Genomic DNA, 13,195 nt, shown 5'->3' with positions numbered 1-13,195 from the left:
TTTTGTACACAGGGGTGTGGTTATGTTGGAACAGGGTTTGGCCTCTTGGTTCCAGTGAAGAGAAATCTTAATGCTACGGCATATAAAGACATTCAATACAAGTGTGTGCTTCCAAATTTGTAGCAACAGTTTTGGGAACCACATATGGGTGTGATGGTCAGGTGTCCACATACTCTGGTCCATTTCATTGCAGAATACTAAGCGCTATAATGGCATAAGTCACATGCAGTCCATAAATAAATAAATAAATAAATAATCTTTTAAGTAAAATAATAATAATAATAATAATAATAATAATAATAATAATAATAATAATAATGTTTATCTTGGCAACACTTGGCCCAAGGCGGGAGAATTCACTCCAGATGGCACGGAAATATGCAACAGTCCAACTCATTCATTCAACCTAGGGGTAATTTAGCATAGCCAGTCCACCTACCTGCCCTTTTTTGGACACTGGGAGGAAAAAATACCTTAACAAGTGAACAAATCTTAAACCAATGCACATTTTATAGCTAATAATAAGCTAATAAAATGTACACTGCCTTTGATTGTTTCTTTATACGCAAAGCTTTACCAAAGCTGAAGATCATCTTCATTTTTAGGAGGCAGATGGGGAATGTAAGGCTTTTCACATTCAGCTCTGGTGTGTGGTTTATGGTCAACACACATCTGCTTTAATAAAACCTTTCATGTGGGCTAGTTATTAAGGCAAACCCTAACTAGACAAATAATACCAGTTTTTCATGAATCCATAACTATTAACAATAACTAGGAGACATTAAGTGCAGTGTTGAAAGATTCTGTAATGAATATAAGCTAGTCTGCTGAAATGACTGGAAATCTTACACAAAAACATTCATACAGACCGAGTCCATCGGAACACTGAAAATTAGGTGGATAAATTTTGATAATATGGGGCATATAAGTGTATATGTAAGTTTATATCTTAAAAATGAATGTACATTAAACTTGATCTATGACTTTTAAATATGTGATAGATCAAATTGATCTAACTGACTTTAAACTCCCCCCCAAAAAAGTTTAAACTCCGCCCAAAAAAACTAAACCCATTATCAAAGCATTGTTAAAAATAAATAAATAAATATATTTTTTTTTAAAAAATAACTGGGATTGACTGGATTAAAACTGAGTTATTGCTTAAAGAACAGCCCAGGTTTTGTTGTCACACTGCTGTGTAGTATTTAACAACTGCCTTGACTTAATACAAATGCACGCAAGCTTCAGGCACATCCCTGAACTATTACTATGGCAAAAATTTAACACACCCTTGTCTAATCATATATAACACAAACAGTATGAGCAGACTTTTTTTTTTTTTTTTTTTTTTTTTTTTTTACACAAATATGTGTTTAAAAAAAGCATAACCTATGAGCAAAGTCTACTTTAGTTGCATGAGACTGAGTAGCTGTAATGAAGACAGATGAATGAGACAGCTCAATGCTAAAATGATAAAAACCTGTATGGGTTTAACTGATATTTAACTTCAAGAAATGTTTGGATATAGAAACAACCAGCTGTATGTAAAAGCTTATATTATTCAAATGTTAAAAAAATAATAATAATAAAATAAAAGTATGTGTCCATAACTGACTTAACCCAAATAAAATAAAATAAAAACATATGTGCTAGGTCACACTATAGTCATGATTTTTACATGCCAAAAATAAAACTGTAGACAACACAGTTTCTATCATTTTATAATTAGACTAGTCACATTAGCGGCTAGTCCTAACCCTAACCCTAACCCTAGTCATACATTTAAAACGAATTTTAGCTGAACTAGCTAAGCTACGCTGCTTAGTGATAACTTGTCGGTTCAGTGGTAAATCGGAATTAATCAAAATGAATTCTTACGTACCACACAGTAAAAAATTCGGCACGTTAAAAGAAGTTGAAATGAAAGGAAATGTTGTCTGCACCCATTCCAAGACATCTTAACCACAGCCCTGATTTTTGTGTGTGCGGCTTCTCACTGTTAAAAATAGCCCAGTGAAAAACAAGCTTTCATATCTGCAGGGGTTTACCGTGTACAGATAAAGATCCATCAGATATGTCCGCACGTACACATCATCACTTCTCCTGAAAAACAAACTTGTAAGATGTGTTTGAGAATGTTGGTACACTTTAGCATGCAGTCCATCAGGTAAAGGGGGGTGGACAGATATCAATCAAATGGCTACGAAAGGCCGCTGTAGCCGTTGGAAAACTGGTTGAGCTAATAAAAGAGCACATTTGATTTTGTAGTTTTAGCATCTGTCATTCTGCCACATTAGTTAGCCTATCGGAGATTTAGTGGTTAGCATGTTTGCCTTACACCTCCAGGGTTGGGGGTTTGATGCCCAGCTCTGCCCTGTGTGTGCGGAGTTTCCCTGTGCTTTCAGGGTTTTCTCCACCAGTCTAAAGACCTGCTTTGTAGGCTGATTGGCATTTCCAAATTGTCTGTAGTGTGAGTGTGTGATGGCACCCCGTCTAGGGTGTCCCCCACCTTGTGCCCTGGAATACCCTGTGTAGGATAAACGGTACAGAAAATGGATGTCGTATTAGTAGGCTAAAACACTTTGAATCTTTTCATTTACATTCAGTTTATTTCTATTTGTGTCTTTATCTTTTCACTTTAGATTCTGCACTTAACTCAAACTTTCTGATTTTTCTTATACTTAGCAGTACAGTCATTTGATCTACACTGCTTATAAAAGGTGCTCTAAAATAGAAGAGCATATTCTACAGGTTCTAGCAAGATCTACTAATTACACATGAGCTCATGTCTGAAGTTCTTATCAGGGTATTTCTCAGAGCCTCACTTCTCCTAGATACTTACACCTGTTCATTGTGTAGTCACAGTACAACACTTGATTTGTAGAGTCTTAGGTGTGCATTAGTGCAGAACAGAGGTGGTGTTTGTGTTGTGTTATTGCTACATTCTTCATGAGTATTTGAAACCATCAGCACTATATTTGTTTGATCATTTTCTGTATCATGGCTGACCCTGCACTCTGACCCCAACTTCCTGACATGCTGGGGTAGGCGAAGAAAAGAATTTCACTGTGCTGTAAAGTATACGTGACCAATAAAGACTCATTATCATTCAACAATTTTCATTAGGCTAAGGTAACAACAGACTGAAAAAGCGTAGTTCCTTTCTCTGTGATAGTCACGCCCCTTGTCCAATCAGAAACGAGCATGTTTCAATAAGGACCTTCCTTTTTCCATATTGAATTAATGTTGTGTTTTTGATTTGCTGTTGTGTGTGCGATTTGCTTCTGGCCACTTTTGTTGCCACCGTAGGATGGGCTACAACAGCAGAAGACCACATCGGGTTCCACTCCTATCAGCCAAGAACAGGAATTAGCAGGCACTGGCTCACTCAAACCCAAACAGGGAAAAGACAAGGTGACCCTTTCCATTCTTTGGAAGTTTGGCATGTTTGAATCTTGGAATTATATTCTTCTAGAAGCTCAAAAATGAGTTAGGGCTCTATTGATGAGTTTTACACCTAATAATTAATTTTTTCTCATTTATGACCATGACAAAAAGTGTTTAGATCATTTTCACTATTGTATGTGTTTGCATCTGCAACTGCCGGTAATACGAGTGAGGTTTGGAAATGTAGTAATCACTTAATCATGCAATCTTCCAAAGAGTCTAAAAGGACAAGGGTGAGGCATTGACAAGACAGTATTCTTATCAGAAATAAGCTGCAGCATGCGGTGTTGAAATGTATAGTGTATTGTATAGTGTATAGTGATTGGTAGCTTAGCAGGTATGTCTTGTTTATGCTGTGTCAAGCTATAATAATTTGCCCCTTAGCGGGGGCAAAGCATGTTATTACAGGTTCATTTTGGTATTAACTTTCAAAATGGATTATTGGGTATTGGATGGAGAACTCTTTCTTGGGGGGTTGTATGCAGTCGAAAATGTTAGTTTGTGGGTAGTTTTAATAGTAATGATCCCATTAATCACTGCAAATGGAGTTTAATTTATCAATATGGCTTATATCTTCATTATTTGGCGGCACATCCTATTATTCAGCTTTTTTTCAGTGGTGCCTTGGTTGAGCTTAATAACCATAAAAATAGGTCAGAGACAGACACACCTCTGTCTCTGTCTCTGGGGCGGCTGTGGCTTTGAGTGCTTTAAAGTAATCACAGCAGCATTGACTGCATTAATACAAGGTTGCAGGGATGTCCTCACTACTCCTCACTGCAGTTATGCAGTTTTATGGCGACTGGAAGAAAAGATGAGGTGGAGAAAGGCTTATTTTGTAAAAGTCAGCTATATCTCTGAAATTAGTAGAAGTTTAGCAAACATGTCTTTAATTTGCTGCGCTCGATTTCTTTTCCTTCTTCTTTAGTCAGAGCAACCATTCTTAGGCAAAAGTTCAACCAAAACCGTTCATGTGGGCCTCATTAATAAGTTAAGAGGAGAAAGAGGACAGTGAGAGTTTGAGTTTTACAGTACATGACAGTAACTCTCAGTAAGTCCTAAAAGTAGATAAAGAGAACCCAATTAAACAAATGAGACAATAATATTATACTCGGTCATTTGTTTATTGAGGAAAACGATCCAATGTTGCATATCTGTGAGGGGCAAATGTATGTGAAGCTTTGCTTTCACTATCTGGTGTGACCCCCTTGTGCAGCAGTAACTGCAACTAAATGTTTGGGGTAACTGTTGATCAGTCCTGCACATAGGCTTGGAGGAATTTTATCCCGTTCCTCAGTACAGAACAGCTTCAGCTCTGGGATGTTGGTGGGTTTCCTCACATGAACGGCTTGCTTCAGGTTCTTCCACAACATTTCTATTGGATAAAGGTCAGGACTTTGACTTGGCCATTCCAGAACATTCACTTTATTCTTCTTTGACCATTTTTGGTAGAGCAACTTGTGCACTTAGCGTCTTTGTCTTGCTGCATGACCCACTTTCTCTTGAGATTCAGTTCATGGACAGATGTCCTGACATTTTCCTTTTGAATTCATTGTTGCATCAATGATGGCAAGTCGTCTGGCCCACATGCAGCAAAACAGGCCCAAACCATGATACTACCACCACCATGTTTAACAGATGAAATAAGGTTCTTATACTGGAATGCAATGTTTTCCTTTCTCCAAAATTAACACTTCTCATTTAAACCAAAAAGTTTTATTTTGGTCTCATCCATCCACATTTTTCCAATAGCTTTCGGGCTTGTTCACATGATCTTTGAACTGCAGACGGGCAGCAATGTTCTTTTTGGAGAGCAGTGGCTTTCTCCTTGCAACTCTGCCATGCACAAAATTTGTACACAATCTATCTGACTGTGGATTGGTGGAGTCCAAACTCTCTAGAGATGTTTTTGTAACCTTTTCCAGCCTCAACAACTCTTTTTCTGAGGTCCATAGAAATCTCCTTTGTTTGTGCCATGATACACTTCCACAAACATGTATTGTGAAGATCAGATTTTGATAGAGCCATGTTCTTTAAATAAAACAGGGCGCTCACTCACACCTGATTGTCATCACATTGACTGAAATCACCTGACTCTAATTCAGCTTCAGATTAACTGCTAATCATAGAGGTTCACATACTATATAAGTCCAAGTATAATATTTCTGTCTCATTTGTTTAATTGGGTTTTCTTTTGGGTCTACGTTTAGGACTTGTGTGAAAACCTGATGATGATTAGATCATATTTATACAGATATGTAGAAAATTCACAAACTTTGAAGCACCACGGTATATAGGGGGAGGATAAAACATCGGTGTATGATATTATATGATATTAAGGAAATCTGAAATTGTTGTATTGCTAGCCTATATATTATTAAATACAAATATATTTCACATGTGGAAATGTAATCAGGTCTGGGTGTAACTGTCTTGAAGGACTATAGAAGGGTACATAGTTGAATAAAGTCATTATAATTCATATACCCTGCCAGTCCATTTCTGATATTTTATTATAATTGATCAGAATGTGTTGATTAATTTTCAATGACAGCAGCTCCGAGAGTGGTTCTGGCTGTAATTCAAATGATATGTTTATATGAATGTGCTTGTTCTAATACGCTATCCTTTCTATTGTGACTTGAATGACAGGTACACCACATAATCTCAGTAAAGAGAAAATGAAAGGAAAAACAACTGTTGTTATTTAATGAAGAAAAAAATATATGAATCATTCATATGATGAAGTTTTCTTTAAGTAGACATTTATTTAACATTTATGGAAGCAGTGTCCAGTGTCAGCACTTTGTACCATTCAGTAAGTTTTCTACCAAAGAAAACGTTTCAGCACAGAGGGATTTAGGCGTTCCAGTTTCTCTGTAACATGGCAAACTGAGTTTTCTGTTTTCAGTTTCAAGAAAAAAAAGAGAGGCTGGTGAAGGAATGTCGGTTTATAGCTGTTATAACGTGCATGATAACAGAAACTACAGTATACGGCCAAAAAATATGTGGACACCTGACCGTCACACCCATAGGAGTGGCCAAACTGTTTCTGCAAAGTTGGATACACACAATTGTCTGGAATGTCTTTATATGCTCTAGTATTAAGATTTCTCTTCCATGGAGCTAGCTCAAACCTGTTCCAGCATGACATTTGCATTTTATATTGTTACGGCCCGGTCTAGGTTAGGCCACACAGAGTAACCAGCTCGGGATTCAGTGGAATTTGACCTTTAAATAAGGGAAGCCAGGAATAACAACACAAACAGGGTTGTTCAAAAACAGTTGTGGTATATTGTAACACACAGTTAAATACATACAACTATACAAATAACCAAACACCAGACGTAACTTCAGGGTGGGCCAAGGCCAAAATAATAAACAAAAGGATTCTTTTGTTAGGTAGCTTGGTGTTTATGTTAATGAGTCTGGTTTTTGGGGGGTGAAATACGTCTGAAAATCATATCAATGGTTACTATTGGGCATGTGACGCCCTCGAGAGCGTCGCAACGCCAGCCACACCCCCACAAAACCTCTCACACTCACCCACACACGTCTCCTCACTGCAGACAGCACCGAGTAAGAAAAATAAATCCTTAATCACTGCATCACTACAACCAGTCTCCTGTGTATCTGTGCTCCGCCCTTCCCCGGGCTATTTCCCTTACACTGGTGGAGGATGTGGGCATAGAGCACAGACCCGCCAACAACAACAACAACAACAACAACAACAAAAAAAGAGAGAGAAAGAAACATGGACCCCGCACTGAAATGCCTGCTGGAAACTAGCATCCAGCAGCAAACCATTACACAGCAGCTCGCCAAAAGCCTCCAGGTTGCAACCCAGACGCTGGTTGCCCTGAGGACCGAGACCCCCGCTGCCTCCACACCCCGATCCGGGACGTGAGATCAGCCACCTGCTTCCCCCCCTCTCTCCCGAGGAAGATCTCGAGGCATACTTTGAGGCCTTTGAGAGTATTGCCCGCCGAGAGGGATGGGACCGGGACGACTGGCCCCGCGCTCTCGGCCCACTGCTTATGGGAGAGGCACGCACGGCCTACTATGCCCTCGAGCCGGAGGAGGCTGCTGACTACGGGGCGATGAGGGAGGGAGTCCTGGCTTGGTGTGGGCGAAGCCCCTACCAGGCGGCGACGGAGTTCCATCACTGGGCCTATCGGCCGGGGGCCCAACCACGCGGACAGCTGAACACCCTCGTCCGGATAACCAAAAGGTGGCTCCAGCCAGACCGGCATACCGCCGCGGAGGTGGCGGAAAAAGGGGCCGTAGACCGTTTCCTGAGGGCGTTGCCCCGCACAAAACACCAGGCCGTAGGGGTGCAAGCACCGGCAACGCCCCAGGAGCTCCTAACTGCCCTCGAGCGAACAATGGCCACCCTCGAGCTTGGCCAAGGTGAACAGTGGCTCCTTGGTGCCTCTGGCCCCCGGCCTGACCACCAACACCGTCCCGGCACCTGGAGGACCCTCCGGGGGTCACCCGTCCGTGTAGCCCCCGTGGACGAGCCCATGCCCACAGAGCCGGAGATGGAACCCGCCAGGCTGACCCAGAAGCCATGGTTAGCGGGGTGCGCCCTCCATTTACGGCAGCCGCCGGATGGCCCCACCCGGACGGTGTGGGTCGAGGGGAGCCCAGTAACCGCCCTGCTGGACACCGGGAGCATGGTGACCCTCGCCCGACCATCCATTCTACCCAAAGGACTTTGCCCGGGGGGGGTTCTAGCAGCCGAGGTCCAGATTTGGGGTAAAGCCGGGGTCTGGCCCCTCCAGGTGGGCGTGATCCCCGAGCTCCCGGTACCCCTGCTCCTTGGAAGGGACTGGCCAGGATTCCCGATGGGCCCAGCTATTGAATCTGGCAGGCCGCGGCAACGCACGAAGAGGACCCAGGCCCGGCAGGCCTACCTGGCCCAGGACGACGGAGATGCCGCCACGGAAGGTAAGGCCCCCCTACACACTAATCCTCTGTCTTCTGTCTTTCACCAGGTGAACCGGGAGGAGAAGTTTGGACGGGAGCAGAAGGAAGACGACCGCCTGAAGCACTGCTGGGCCCAGTTGCAAGTGATAGAGGGAGTCGACCAGAGCCCTGACCTGAGACTCCCTACCTCGTACTTCCTCGTCCGAAGCGGGCTCCTCTCTCAACGGGCCTGCCGCCGCGGGGAGCAGGTGGACCTCCTGGTGGTACCCAAATCAAAGACCCAAACAGTAATGCATCTGGCCCACACCCATCCCCTAGGCGGCCACCTGGGGCCACGAAACACCTTGGAGAAGCTGAGGGATCGCTTTGTGTGGCCCGGGATGGACGCGGAGGTCTGGGGCTTCTGCCAGCAATGCCCTCAGTGCCAGCGCACCGCCCCACAGAGGCCCCCGCCGGCGCCACTTATCCCTCTGCCTATTATCGGCGTTCCCTTCGAGCGAGTGGGCATGGACCTCGTGGGCCCCCTTCCCAAGTCTGCCCGGGGCCATGAGTACATCCTGGTCATTGTCGACTACGCCACCCGGTACCCCGAGGCGGTGCCGCTGCGCAAAGCCACCTCCCACAACATCGCCAGGGAGCTGGTACTCCTGTTCAGTCGGGTGGGGATCCCAAAGGACGTGCTGACTGACCAAGGTACGCCTTTTGTATCCAAACTAATGTCCGATCTGTGTCGACTGTTACAGGTGAAGCACCTTAAGACGTCTGTCTATCACCTGCAAACCGACGGGCTGGTCGATTCAACCAGACACTCAAATAGATGCTACGCTGGGTGGTGGATGAGGAAAGGAGGAATTGGGACCTCCTCCTTCCTTACGTGCTCTTTGCCATCCGAGAGTGCCCCCAGGCGTCCACGGGCTTCACCCCCTTTGAGCTCCTTTTTGGACGGCGCCCTTGGGGACTGTTGGACGTGGCCCGCGAAGCCTGGGAGGAGCAACCGTCCCCATTTTGCTCAGTTATCGAATATGTGCAGTAAATGCAAGCGAAGATTGACCGGGTAGCCCCAATAGTCCAGGAGCACATGCGCGCCGCGCAGGAGGAACAACGAAGGGTATACAACCACCCGGCGCAGCCCCGGGAATTCCAACTGGGGGATCAACTCCTCCTACTAGTACCCAGCAGCGCCTGTAAATTCCTGGCCCGGTGGCAAGGCCCGTATACAGTCCTTGAGCGCCGAGGCCCCATCAACTACTGCCTGCAACAGCCCGGTAAGCGTGTGGAGGAGAAGCTCTACCACGTGAACCTTCTGAAGAAGTGGGTGAAACCGGCACTGGTAGTGTCGGCGTATGCGGCCTGGGACACAGATGACGGCAAGCGTACCTTGGTCGATTTGGGGGAGGACCTTACCCTCGCCCAGAAACAGGAGCTCACCGAGTTGGTGGACCAATTCTCCGATGTGTTTTCTACCTCCCCAGGGATGACACAGCTAGTCCACCACGAGATCAAAACTCCTCCCGGTGTAGTGGTAAGACAAAGGTCCTACTGTGTTCCAGAGGCCCAGCGCAAAGCCATCGATGAAGAAATTGGCCAAATGCTGCGGGATCGCATCATAGAGGAGTCCAGCAGCCCCTGGTCCAGCCCCATCGTTGTCGTACCGAAACCAGACGGGACTATGCGGCTTTGCAATGACTTCCGGAAGCTGAACCAGGTATCAGAGTTCGATAGCTATCCCCTCACCAGAGTGGACGACCTCGTGGAGCAACTGGGGAGGGCCCGGTTCATATCTACCCTGGACCTGACCAAAGGTTACTGGCGCCGGACGCAAGGCCCAAGACGGCCTTTAGTATGGCCACTGGCCACTGGCAGTACCGGGTTCTCCCCTTTGGGCTACACGGGGCACCTGCAACGTTCCAGAAGTTGATGGACATCCTCCTGTGGCCCCACCGCATGTTTGCAGCTGCCTACCTGGACGACGTAGTCATCCACTCCTCCACATGGTCGGACCACCTGTTTCATCTGGGGGAGGTCTTGAAGGCGTTCTGGGAGGCCGGCCTGACAGCCAACCCCAAGAAATGCCACCTAGGGCTGACTGAGGCCCAGTACCTGGGATATCGCATTGGCCGGGGGATGCTGAAGCCACAAACAAAGAAAATCGAAGCCGTAAAGGACTACCCTCGACCCACGTCAAAGAAACAGGTACGTGCCTTCTTGGGGTTGGCGGGGTACTACCGGAGGTTTGTGCCTAATTTCTCTGCTGTAGCTTCCCCCTCTCAGATCTCACAAAGAAGGGCCAGCCGGACCGGGTTAAGTGGTCAGCCAAAGCGGAGAGGGCCTTCCAAGCCCTGAAATGTGCCCTCACCAGCGCGCCGGTACTGGGCAACCCGGATTTCGCCCTCCCATTCACGGTGCACACCGATGCATCCGAAACCGGGCTTGGCGCAGTTCTCTCACAAATCTTCGATGGAGAAGAACACCCGGTCCTCTATATCAGCCGGAAGTTGTCCCCCGCTGAGAGGAAATACGCAGCCATGGAGCGAGAGGCCCTGGCAATAAAGTGGGCCATCGAGGAGCTGCGGTACTACCTGGCTGGCCAGCACTTTGTCCTAGTAATGGACCACGCCTCCTTACAGTGGATGGCCAAGGCCAAAGACACGAACGCCAGGGTAACCCGCTGGTTCCTCGCCTTACAGGATTTCTCATATCAGGTCCAACACCGGGCGGGGGCCCAACATGGGAATGCAGATGGGCTCTCGCGGCGAGACACGCTCTGGGCCTGCCACCCAGCGGCAGTAGGCTTGGAGCTGGGGGGGGGGGGGGGGTACTGTCGCGACGGACTGACAGCCGGCACGCATGATAAGAAAGTCGCTCCTTCCCCGACTGCCGCACAGGCACGAAGCGGACAGCCTCGCGCTAAACACACCATCAGCTGGAAGGACCGTCACGGTGGGGCGGAACCACCGACACTACACCGGCCGGCGATTGGGGAGTCAGTCGGGAGAATTCCACCACTCAGGCGATGGGGGAAGAGTATAAGAGGACAATCTTCCACCCGTGCGAGGGAGAGTACTAACTCAAAGACCACGTGCGCGTCCTTTTGCTGCATAAAGGTATTCCGACCTCAGACACGGCAACATAATTTCTCTAATCTCTCTCTCTCTCTCTCTCTCATTCTCTTCCCGAAGGTTCGGGTGCGGACGAAGACGCCAGCTGGTGAGATCACACACGACGGTGGATGACGGCATGGGAAACCCCACACACTTCCTGGGAATCCCGACACGCCCTCGAGAGCGTTCAGTACTTGTAATACAGATTACAGGAGTAAGCGGTAGAAGATGGATGGATGGATGGATCCTGGGAGGCAGGAGCAAGGCAGGCTGGAAACTCTGGGAGGGAGTTCGGACCTGCACACAAAATATGGCACAGCATGCAAAAAAAACCTTCCCATCCCAAAGATAGCAGGTTGGTAGATGCCTTTATCCAGACCGAGTTATATTTATCTCATTTTTTTATAAACTGAGAAGTTGCAACAGTAGCAGCTTGGCAGTGCTGGGATTTGAGCTCATGGCCATCTGTGCAGAAGTCCGATGTCCACAAAAAGGTGGTTTTGCCAAGGTTGAAATGGAAGTGGCACTGACAATGGAGACTCATTGCTGGGGGAAGGGGGTAGTGGAGAGTAGACCAAGGTAGAAGTAATGTAAATCAGTCAGGAAAGATAAGAACCTAATGGACCAAATAATGCATGTTCACTGGTTTACACCCCAACTACCTGCTGCATGCCCTGTTTCACCCCCAAGGGTTTCCTTTGAAGGGTTTGAATGAATATCATCAATAAAACCACCACACCCCATCCATCTTTCCCACAGGTTTATTTCAGACCCATGGGAAATACTGGTATAATATGCATATTATAGCATAACAAATGACACAGGGTAATACTAGCAGTTTGGTGAGATTAGACACAAAGTCTGAGCATGTTATAAGGAATTGTTTGATGAAAATATAACAATTATAATATTTCACAATAGGCTTCTTGGAGTCTTCATGAAAGTTCATTTTTAGGTTATTTATGATGAACACCATCACCGCCCATGCCATTCAGTCATGTCTTTAACACGTTTTGACTCCCGGAAGAGCTAGGCAGATTCGTTTGTTTAGAATCAATGTTTGCCAAGTTTTTATAAGCAGGAGCATGTTGAGAGCATTCCAGTTAATCAGGTCACTGAACGATGTATCTATCTCAGTTAAAAACAGACAATTTAAAATTGCCATTTTAGGTTGCAAAGTGACAGGCGAGATCCTTTTTGTAGAGGATCATCCTTAACAAAAGCCCATTTCTATGATGTTTGAACATAATATGCCCAACTTATGGGTGGTATATAACGAGCGTGACAAACAGTGCTAGTTATTTTATTGACAATAATTAGGATAAAAATGTTTGTCTAAATCTTTTCCAGGAAGAAACTAGACAAAAATGAAATAATAATTCACCTTTTCATTCAGGATATGCGATGAAATATAACAATATTCTTCTATCAGAACGGCACAATTCGACAAAAGTCAATTGCTCCCACCTCTATATTTTTGTGCATTCACTGTGTCAAGAGCAACTATATGAGACATAATTAAGACAATCTATATGCTTGGCCACATGCAGTGAGAGGCACGGCATCTGCTAGATACTAGAGTTGTTAGCGTAGCAGAATTTTGACTTTGACACCAATACCAACATTAGTATCACAGTGTTTGATACTAATATGATACTATGGAAAAAATAATTCTTTACCAGTAATCAAGTCATGAATGCTCATTGTCTGCTTATTGC

This window comes from Ictalurus furcatus, chromosome 15 (genome assembly GCF_023375685.1).
Source record: "Ictalurus furcatus strain D&B chromosome 15, Billie_1.0, whole genome shotgun sequence".
In the NCBI taxonomy this organism is placed as follows: Eukaryota; Metazoa; Chordata; class Actinopteri; order Siluriformes; family Ictaluridae; genus Ictalurus; species Ictalurus furcatus.
The sequence above is the reverse complement of the archived record's forward strand: the minus strand, read 5'-3'. Positions refer to the sequence as shown.